Genomic DNA, 11,648 nt, shown 5'->3' on the forward strand with positions numbered 1-11,648 from the left:
TGCATTCTCTTAGGCACATTTACTTCTCCATACCTCTACTTCTGTTTGTCACTTCCCCAGTATTTACTTTGTCATTACAGGGGAAGACGCCTTGTACACCCCTTTTTTACGCCATAATCTACCCCCCGCTACCTTTTGAACCCAACCCTAACATTTAGCTAACCTTAACCATCTGTATTGCCACTGCGACAATGTGAAGAGGCAGACAAAGTAAAGGCATGAAGAAGTAAATGCCTGGCAAAGTGAAGGTAGACATATTAAGCATAGGGGAAGCTTTCTAGGCAAAGTAAAGCAGGGATACCACTAAAAATGTGATTAATTGCAGACGTAAATTATGCTGTAGGGCTCCGCTTAAGAAAAAAGAAAATAGATTTGGGGAGGACATGCCACACTGAACAATGTGATGGGTAATGACATGTAATTCACCATATAAAAGTTTTATTTCTCGGGAGCAGGTCAGTCTGGCCCGTTTAATCAAATCTATAAATCTTTAGATGCACTTGAGACCCTGGACAAAAAAAAGATAAGTGCCAGCAGCCACGGATGCCATGTACAGACAGAGCTCTAAGTCAGCTGGAGCTAGCAATCCCAGTTTTGCTTGCACAACAAAATCCAGCGATTGCTGCTTCCCTTGTTCTACTTGAGATAGCTCTGCAATCCTTCAGAAGGTAACCAGCCAGATGACTGCCTTCACCACTTCAGTGGAGTTTTATTTATTCAAACGTTAATTCTAAACGTTAATTCTAATTAACGCTAAATCTTTCCTGTAGCTGTGTTCCTTTAAAGCCTATGTGCCTTCAATCCCTCAAAACCCTAATCACGCATATATCAAACAAGGAGTTGGAAACATATATATCATGCACCACTGGGACAGTGAGAAGGGCACTACAGATGTGAGTTGACTGGGGCAAGAAGATCCCTTTTGTTCTATAACCCACAAGCACATGCGTACGCAACATTAGTCAACTGGCATGGCTCTAAGACATGTAAGGAAATTAAATGCTCTACTTTGTGTCACCGGATCTACCTAAAAGAGCTCTGGACATGTAGGAAAGCTGAAGATGAAGTGGTGGAGCATGGGTGAATTACGGGAATTGTGGGAATACCCATTTAAAAATTATAGACGAAAATGACCATGGGGAAATATGGACGTGTAATGTGCAAACGAGGAGAGTGACTTAGTCAACGTCATGTACAACCAAATACACTAATAGCATCAGACATGGTGAGTTAAAATCTGAGCTTTCCCTGAAGGGCGAGGGGGGTACTTTGTGCCTAGTTGCCATGTTCATACGTGCCTGTCTCCTGCAGCAGCAGTTAACACAGGGTAATCAGTTAGTCAGAGGCTTTCTTTGAGTGAATTTCCAACTCTCTCATCAGGGATGACTTATCCTCATTTTCATTTTCAGTGAATACACTGAAGCTGCCTGATAAGCCCAGTTCTGAGTCTCCACCAACATTGGATCCCTCATGCTTGTTTTCATTATCTTGAGGGTAATTTTTTTAATCATACGTTTCTGCGTGAGGTTCTATATTATCATACAATCTGAGGGCATGCTCCACAGTGACACAATGTAGTGAGGGTTCTGCGATGTGTGTTTCTCCAGATCTTTTGCACTACAATTCCCATGATCCATCACAATTGCTACGCTTGTTAGTGTTGATAGGATTTGTAGTTCAAAACATTTGCCATGCCAAGGGTTGCAGACAACTGATGTAGATTTGGTGCCTCACGTTTTCTCTAGCACCACATCTACATTTTCTTCCTAATCTAAGAAAAGGTCTATGTCCTATTATATTTTGGATACAAATGTTTTCATGACCACTTCCATAGGGTAATCACATGGTGATTCTTTATCTGCTCAGGCATCAGACCCTCAACGGTTCTGGGAAGATATCACACTAGTCTCTTCTGGATCTACCGTCTGTCTGGTTTGCAGCGGACACTGTCAAATTGGCTGAAGTATCGAGAGTTGGGATGTAGGATATAACTAGGTATTAAACTGTGTTCAAGGGGATGAGAGTCACTGACCCATAGTCAGGATAGTGCATTTCCTGCAAGTTTTATCTGGCTCACCTCGATGAGGCAATGTCCAAATAGTCAAGGTCAACTCTTAATTTGAAGATACAGTCTAACACTTTCAGTGGGGTTTCAAGGTAAAGTGTAACACTTAAAATATTGAAAAAAGAAATATCCACAAAGGGATGTTAATAACGTATTTCTGGATCATGTGGGAAGGTATAGTACATTTTTGGAAAGGCTGTTCTTTAAAGTTTAGTGCCATCACCTACCTGTAAGGTTGACAAGCAATATCCAAAATCAAATAGGTCTATCTAGTAGAAAGTTGGACTTGGGAATAGTATCCGCTCAAATGGGAGTACACTTGACCAGAAATCTTTGAGTGTTATGGAAGGCTGGCCATTGATAATATTAGTGTTTGTAAGGTTGGAGGTCTATAGTGGTGGTTTGCGACCTCAGGTGATGCACTGACAGATTCTGTGGTTATGAAGAAGCTCTGCGGATGAGCTGGTCTGGAGTGGAACCACCGAAGAACATCTTGGGTCAGAACAAAGGTTAAATGCTGTTGTTGGGGAGTGGTGCAGCAAAAACACACTCTGGTTAAATATGAAATATCGGCATTGGATTCATATTATTTTATCAATCAGGCTGGCTCACCCCCAATCACAAAGTGTCACCATATTCACAATTTCCTCAAGCGTCTTCCTGAGATTTGACTCAGATGTGGATTCTGGAAAGGAATCCAAACACCATTAAAGTACATTGGCAGGTCACCGGTCTTAGATCTGTGTTAAGGAGATTTTTCAATGTTGTTTAAAATCCCCTCTACCTGTAAGACTCCCAGCAGTTTTTGCTGCACTCTTGGACCTTTTTCTTGTTCTCCTGATAGATGGGAGCCTGTTTCCCCTCATTCATTATTTTTGCTCTGACTATGGGAACCCTTCAGTTATTTTGTTTCTGCATTATTTGCTGCTAGCTGCTTGCTGACAGTCATTCCTCACGTGTATGTCTAGTTAGAGAAAGTTTTATATCTCTGCCAGAGATCTTGAAAATACATGTCAGAAGCACCCTGGTGTCTATCAGCTATTTTGTGGTGAAAGCACTGTTATAGTGGTGGCCATTTTGAAGAAGTTTGTGGAATTCTTTAATCTGGATAGAGAGTTGTTAAATGTTGATTTTAAGAGTGTCTTTTGTTTCCATAAATGTTCAAAGGGAAAACAAGGACATTTACAATCTCTTTTATTCTATTTTGTAAAATGGTGAAGTGTAAGATAAGCTGTCAGTGAAAAACAGTGACCGACACAAATCTAAATGTGCAAAAAATATTGGTGAATACGGGAAAATACTCAAAAATGAAACTATGCATTTTGCGCAACATCTAACTGTTGGTGTTCCACAAGGCTCTGTCTTGGGTCAGCACCTCTTAAAACTCCACACCTCTTGGAGCACTAATCTCCTCCTTTGGGTTGTCATACAACACTTCGTGGATGACACCCAAATCTTCTTCATTTTTCTTAAACTCTCCTCGGATCTCTCTATCAAAATTGCAAACTATCTCCCTGTCATTAAGCATTGGATGGCTTTTCACTCAGATGTTAAACTCTAGAAAAACAGAGGTGCTCTTCTTCCCTGCTAAAGGCACTCTCTCATCTCTTCCACTGCCTGTTGTTGGGATGGCAATGAGAATATCACATTCCCATAAGGGCTTTCAGGTAAGGCAAATCCCCTATGAGATAGTGTAGTGTGTAATGGGGAGGAAACTGCACTCGGAAACTCGGTGTGAAAAACAATATAGCACAAACAGTAGATGCATGGTATTAGGAGACACATAGAAAGAAATGCTATTTTGTATTTATGACAAAAGCACAGGCTTGCATAACTGTGCTGCACCAGCTGTGCTCCTTGGAAAGATTTCACTTGGCCCAACTTTGTTCAGGCAGAATTAATCCACGCCACCAGTTCTCACAGAAGTCCTCTTACCCCATTTCCCTTCACTGTTGCAAACATTTAGTATCGTTCAGAGGAATGTGCCCTGCCAGACCGTGAGACAGCATGAGGCTCTGCACAGTGCCTATCCATCTCCACTAAGCTGCTGGCAGGTCTCTAACCCCCACCCAGCTAGCCCTAAGCCAGCCCCACACTACTGACTTGACCCTTACACCCCTACATTCCATGATAAGATAATGACCCCCCTATCCAAGCACAAATCAAGCAACCATACAAGATCTAAGCATGCACGACTGTTTCACCCCCAGCGTGAAAACATATCCTTTGTAACACAAGGTACTGGAAGGGATAAATTGTACATCAATCCCAGGGTGGTGACCTTGAGTAGGAGTGGTGCGGTATCAATGAAGCTCAGAATGTGTGGGTCAGCGTAACTGTAGTTCATCCTTCCTTCCCCCTGGCACCAACCCCAGAGCCGCCCAGGTGCATGCCACAGTGATGGAACAAGTAGGTTTAGCGTATTAGTATAAATGTAACATTGTATTTTATGAGCAACCCGACCTGCACCAGACTAGCGGGAAGTGCCCAGCTGACCCATTTGGAGCCTGATAGATGGCAAAGAAACTAACCAATAGTAGCCTGGTATCCACTATGGAGCAGGCCCATGTATTTGGTCTTGCCAATCAGTGGCACCAGTTTTTACTGTATATGATGATGCCACATGGCTTTTTGAGCTTCTGCTTGCTCTCAGACTAACCAGAACGTTTTCGTGCAGCAGAGTCCTTTGCTGGTATTTGTATTCTGCAATATTAAACCTTGTTATAATTGCAAAGCTATCTCCTGGCTTATTTCCCCAGAAGGTTGTATTCACACTAGAATGTGCATATAAAGGAACTTGCCTTCACTAGCCAGTTCCAACCTGACACTCTCCCTATCCTTCTTCAGCTAGAAACCTCTGCGTCATCTATGACCGTTCTCACACCTTCTCCATTTTCATCTCCAAAACTGCAACAGCAGCTTGCCTCAACCTCCTAAATATTAGGAAAATCAAACACCTGTTTCCTTTCAACACCGCCAAACACTGCCTAACCACTCTTGCCTTCTCTACACTGGACTAATGTGCCAGATTCCTCTTTGGTCTGACCAACTATGCTTTCTGTCCGAACGATAAGATTGTTAACTTTGCTACCAGGACTCTCATTGTGCTCCCAAACTACACACCTACTTCCTCATACTGTCACCAGGCTGGATGGCTGACAATGCAAAACAGGACCTTGTTCACTATTTTATCTACGGTAAGGCACCACTGTATCTATCCTCCTCTATCCAACTCTACAAGCCTTCTCGTAATTTCCAATTTGCCACCTTGACTACCCTTGTGGCTCCTCGCCCTCCTTGTGCTTCTTCTGGCTTCCACGTCTTCTCTCTTTTCTCTCCACTTGCATGGAATTCTCTTCCCCTGGACATCCGAGAAACATTCAACACGGATGTGTTCAAAACCATACCAAAAGCCTACTTCCTCTCCTCTAAGTTACCCTCTTAGCCTACCTCTTATCTGCCTGCTAGCTAAAATGTTTCCCTCACCACTAACCTGTCCCTCAATTCCACTGCCTCCACTCTAGCGCTTCAACCATCATGGTCACATCCCATGCACAGCTGACCATAATGCCTACCTGCACATAGAAATGTCCAATGTTCATTGTTCTTAATCTATGTAGGTCTACTTATGTATTGACCCAGGAGACAGTTCCATTTACTCCTCTCCACAACCAGATCAGAATGTCCCTCAAACTCACCCCATTGTAAGAATCTCACTGTATCCCATCAAATTTGTTCTTATCTATTTCTTTTGTGATCAAAAAAGCACAGTTCCTCTTGGATAGAAGTAAATAAAAATACATAAATGGAAGGCCTAACGATCAAAATATAAAAAAGCAATCCATCTGTATCAAGGAATTCAAAGAGCATCAAAGAAAGTAGCTGCAAGTGAACAGCACAATTCCAAATGTGACAGAAAATTGGTAAATATTAAAACTACTTAATGCAAAAGCTGTCAAACATAAACTGAGCAACATGGAAATGATTTATTTATTTTATTATTTAATTTAGTTTATACAAACTTTTGAAATATAAAACTCAACACACATACTTAATAGTTAATACTCATCTCAAAATTAACTTTTATTTTTCCATTACTTTAAAAAAAAAGGATAGTAAAATCCAACTTTCACCTAAATATATACTGGTTTACTATAGTAAGCCAATACACTCTTTTCAAGTTTACTTCTTAATTTACTCAATCTACTTTCAGGTGCCATTTACTGCGGTCGACTCTAACAGAGTTTGAAGTTGGTCTAAGAATCGCATCATTGCTATTAGCAGTGATTTGCATTCGGTGATATGTAATTGTCTCCACCAGTCTTCCAGATTATATGTCTGGTATCGAGTCATCTCTTTCATTAAACAGTTCTCGCATTGGTCATTCAGTTCGACACATGTAAGCACAAGATGTTTTACATTTTCTTCTCCCAATGCACAGAATCTTCTCCTTGTATTTTCTGGTGAAATCAGCCAACTATTTCTCAATATTTCTTTAGTTTCAAAGCTATTTAAAGGAAATTTTAAGTATAGCCTTCTTAGGCATTTACAGGGTGCAATAGTCAAATAGTTTGGCAGGATGCCACTTTTTTTTACTTCCAGTGGAGAATTTTGCACAGATTTCTGATTTGTTCTTCTTTCACCAATATCAATCCAATCAAGATCTAGAAACTTTCTTTTTACTACTTCTGGGGTATACCAGAGTGTTTTTTCATCTGAACACAGCAGGTTCAAAATGTCTTTACATTGTTGCTTCCAATCGACTAGTGCTGATTTCCTTCTCGTATTATTATCCATAAGAATGTTCAAAGGTGGTAAATTTGCTTCTATATAGGTTTTCCTGAATAACGCTAGCTTATTCCATGTTATTCTCGCATTTAGGGAGGAGATCCCCACTTCGTACAGAACACAGACAGTCGGCGTACTTTGTGGAATCTGCAGGACTTTTTCCCAGAAGAAACCTTCACATCTTGTCCAAATCATTGCGTCGCATCCAAACATATTCTCCGCTCCATATATTAAAGTTGGAGTTACTTTGCTTTCATAGAATCTTTTTATTGGCAAGCAGGAAAATGTACCATTTTTGTATTATTACACCTTGAGTTGTTCATTGTTTACAAATGCTTAGCAGTTTTCTTCTCATGGGTTCATCGCATATGCTGGAATTAATAATTGTTCCTAGATATCTTGTTTGAGAAACTTTGTTCAATTTCTTTGTCCCAAGAGCCCAACTTAGTCTTCGGTTGCTTTTCGGTTGCTTTTCATCCTTCCCCTTTGGTTTTCTAGGACTAGGATTTCAGACTTTGTCACGTTAATCTCTAAACCCAGATCTTCAGTAAAGGTTTTCAGAGCTAACAATTTTCTTTGCAGGCCGATGGGTGTACAATCCAAAATAACCATGTCGTCAGCATACAAAATGTGGTGTACCTCCACTCCATTTATCAGCGGTGGGAACATTACCACTTCCATTATATAGAAGTTAAAGAGCGTTGCTCCAAGGGGGAACCCCTGCTTCACACCCCTTTCCGTTCTTATAGGGCTTGTCAGGTTTCCATCACTGTCTAGACAGACTTTAATATATGTGTCTGAGTATAATTCTTTGATGGCTTGAATTAGACTCTCGTTACACCCTCGCTCTTTGAGTTTGGACCACAGCGTTTCTCTATCAACACCATCAAATGCGTTTGCCATGTCGATAAACGCCAAATATACGTTTTGCCCTGTTCTGATGGCATCGATTTTCAACAGATTCAAGATGCAGAGATTAACAATGCATCCGACTTCTTTGATGAAACCAGATTGTCAAACGTCATAGATCTTCTGCTGGCTGATCGATGTTGTGAGTTGGGTAAGTAACAAACTTACAAACACTTTCCCCACAACGTCAATTAGAGCAATGGGCCGATAATTTGCAGCAACGTTACACATTTTTTTCTTGTAAATTGGTACAATTATCCCGGATTTCCAGGATGATGGAATCCTTCTTTCATTGATTATTAATTGGAACAAAGTGTTACAAAATTCGGTCCACTTCTAAATATTCTCTTTCAGATCAGCGTTGGATATACCATCCGGTCCTGCTTCCCTCGAGGCACTACTTTTTTTGATGATAGACCGAATATCATCTCGATCAAACTTTATTTCCCAGGGACTTGTTAGAGGCTCATTCACGAAACTTGACTTTTCCACCTTTTTGAATAAATTTGTGTTGTGGGTTTCCCACTCTTTTTCAGGTACCATACTCGTTAAAATAGCTTTTTCTTTGTTCGTCGACTCGTTTATTATTGTCCAGAAGCCTCTAAAATTCTTTTGGTTCAGCGCCATCAACATTATTTCAGCATCTCGTTGTTCCGTTCTCGTTCTACGTTCTTTACACCAGTTGTTATATTGGTTTTTCACTTTCTTTATCATAATCTTACATTCCGTTTTTTTTTACGCAATAATTCCACTTATTTGCTTCCTTATCTCTCTTTTTTTTCGGGTCACCTCAGGATCGTACTGGTGCCTTTGATAATTAGATTTATTTTGAGCGTTCTTCTTTTTGGTTTTGTAGATTTAACAGTTGTTGATATTCAATCGGGTCTGTTTTCCCATCAGACTCCTGCGGTCTCAATAAATGGTTACTGCTATAATATCCTTGTTCTTTAAATGTAGCCTATTCCTACCAGGTTCCAACGAGAGCTGGTGCTTCCATTGTTCGCGTTCAGGTAGTTTCGTCCTATTCCAATCTATTGAAACAATATTATGATCACTTTGGATGGACTCAGTAACCCTCAGTGACTCGATTTCTTTTGATAGCTCTTCAGAGACAAATATGTAGTCTAATATCGAGTTTTGGGGGGCCTCTTTCCCAGGTTGGCTTTGCATGGATATCACCCTTTGTAACACCATTCAGCATAATTAGGCTTCTGTTTGACATTTCTTCCAACCAGCTCTCACTTTTACACCTCTCTTTATGGTTTATAAGCGTCTTGGAATGTTCATTTTCGATTAGTCTCATATTGAAGTCACTGCATAGTATAATGAAAGCTTTCGGGTCTCCTATAAAGATATTATCAATGACATTGAGGAGGTCATCTTCAAATTTTGTATGGGTTTTTGATATTGCATTCAAATATACATTTATTACATGGAAAGATGGAGATGCCATCACGTTTTTCTCTACTGGTTCAATGAGGACTGCCTGGAGGAACGAGGATATACACTCTGCTGACTTAATTCTTAATCCGCCTTTTCTCTTAACGAGGATTAGTTGCCATGACATTGGGCTCTCTTTGTTTTTATTGATAGCCGGATTTAGTATGGTTTCAAAGCCCTCAACACATGGCATTTTTGAAAGCCAAGTTTCTTGCATACATATCACGTCAGCATTTACTAGGGTCTCTGGTGTCGATCACAGGAGTTGGGAATGGCCTATCGTGTTCCACGTGGCTATCACCAATTTTGACTTTTTGTCATGGCGTTAACTCTTCTTTGGTGCATTTAAAGATTTTTCTCTTCAGGCCCAGTTGTTACACTCGTCCAGTTTGTTTTTCTTTTCTTCGCTAATTGATCAGTTTGCGTTCCTACACGAAGTATTCTCTACTGTTATTTTAATTTTCTTTAATCTTATTTCTTCATATGAGGGTGCTGTTTTATCTTCAGTCGCTTCTAGAGACAACTTTACATTAGCCTTGGTTTCTGGTCTCTGTAACAATGTTGGAGTTCCTTCTCATTTTTTTGTGGTGATTTTACGGGCTTTGCATTTTCATGCTTGTCCCCCAGCAGTACGTTGTCCGCCTCATAAATTTGATATCCTGCATTCAGCAGTTGTCGTTCACACATCATTATCATTAGCACAACCTTTTTGTTGTTGATGTGTAACAGCACAAATCTTTCTTTTGAATCAGGTGTAATCTCCACTCTGTCGATTTGCAAGCTCTTTATGGATTTCAGGACGGAAATTGTCTGAAACAATTGCAGGATGGAATATCTATTCAGAGGGGCATCGCTTTTCCTGTTCTCAATTCTTTCAACAAAAATTCTAAACGGTTGTATTATTGGTACAGCTTTCTGAGTCGAAGCTAGTGAGTTAGCCGTTTGGCCGTCACCTTTATTTGCTATTTTCATAATAGGGTCTTCTGACACTTTCGCTGTACCCAAATCATCTTTCCCAGAATCATCATTCTTAGTACTTTGTTCAAATTCTTCGTAGTTCTTCTTCTTTGTTACAGTAGATAACCTAAGTCTTTTTTTTGTTTTCTGTATGCTCAACTCTTGTTTCTCTTCTATTGTGAGGAAGATTTTGGGTTCTCCACCATTTTCTTTTTCACTCCTCTTTGGGGAGAGAACTTTCCTTGGTGTTACTGGCCAAAATCCTTTTTCCTATCAGGCCTTCTCCTCTCTCCTTCTCGCCATCTCGTGGAGGCGTCCGTGGAGGTTGTTGGTTATCATCTTGATCGCATTGAATGGTATTCTTATCGATTATCTGTTTTGCATTTATCATGTTGTCATCCTCTATCACATCTTCGCCGGTGGTACAGTAAATTGACATATTCAGTAACTCCTTGGTTTCATCATCATCATCTGCGATTATAACCGGGACGGCGTTGGACTTTGCTCTTCTCGCTTCACTCAGATGGACATTTATTGCTTGATCTGCATTCACCTGTTCAATAATTTTTTTATTCCTTTGTTCAGTGGCATTCACTGTGATGTTTAGAGCTTTAATATTTCTGAAGAAGTTTGCAGAGCTTTGAGGATTTTTGTTTCTTTGTGTTAGTTTGTTCGTTGGCTTTTTTATTGTTTTTTTGTTTACTTTGTACCTATTAGTTATCTTTGTAGCACCCAGCTGTAATTTGGGTTTTTCAAAAATATCAAACCACTCTCTTTCTTTAGTTTTATTTGCGTCAGCATCAGATTTGCTTTCTTGTGTTGTTGTTTGCGAGACACTAGCTCCTTGTCTACCAATAGAAGCATTTAGCAACATGTTAATTGTTCCTATTTCTTTTGCGGTCGAGGGAGTGTCCAGAAGCTCCTCAATTGCAGTTTGCATATTTGGACTACTAGACTTGCTCATGCTAACCTGATTAGATCTTTCCTCTTGGGCATTCTCTTTTGTTGACTTGTTCGATACCTCAGCGGTGATCGTTAAATCTTTTTCGTAGCAGCAATTCTCCCCTAAGTTTGTCTTAAATATCGCTCTCGCGTCTTCAGGAAAATGTTTCTGACTTCTCGCACTTATTGGATTTGTGGATGGATCTATCTCGATCACTGTTTCTACAAGGGGGGAAATTGTTGTTGCACTGTCATTTCTGGTCCTTTACACACCTGCCATCAGGGTCTTTTTGCAACAATAAAAGAGCCTGTCTCGTGACTTCTGCCAGGAGTCTCTTATCTTCAGAACTGTTTTTTATCGACTCCTTCAAGGCTACTAGTGATATGTCGTTGCCTTTCCTCGTCGTTACAACCTGTGACGTCATTTCTTTCAAATCAACTCCAATTTTACCATCTTGGAGTTGAGTAGAGCAATCAAAGTTGTTTGGTCTCTAAAGTTCTCATTTAGATTCTCATATAGTTTCATCAACAGCACCACCGCTATCAT

This window comes from Ambystoma mexicanum, chromosome 4q (genome assembly GCF_040938575.1).
Source record: "Ambystoma mexicanum isolate Mex_15411 chromosome 4q, UKY_AmexF1_1, whole genome shotgun sequence".
NCBI classification, from domain to species: Eukaryota; Metazoa; Chordata; class Amphibia; order Caudata; family Ambystomatidae; genus Ambystoma; species Ambystoma mexicanum.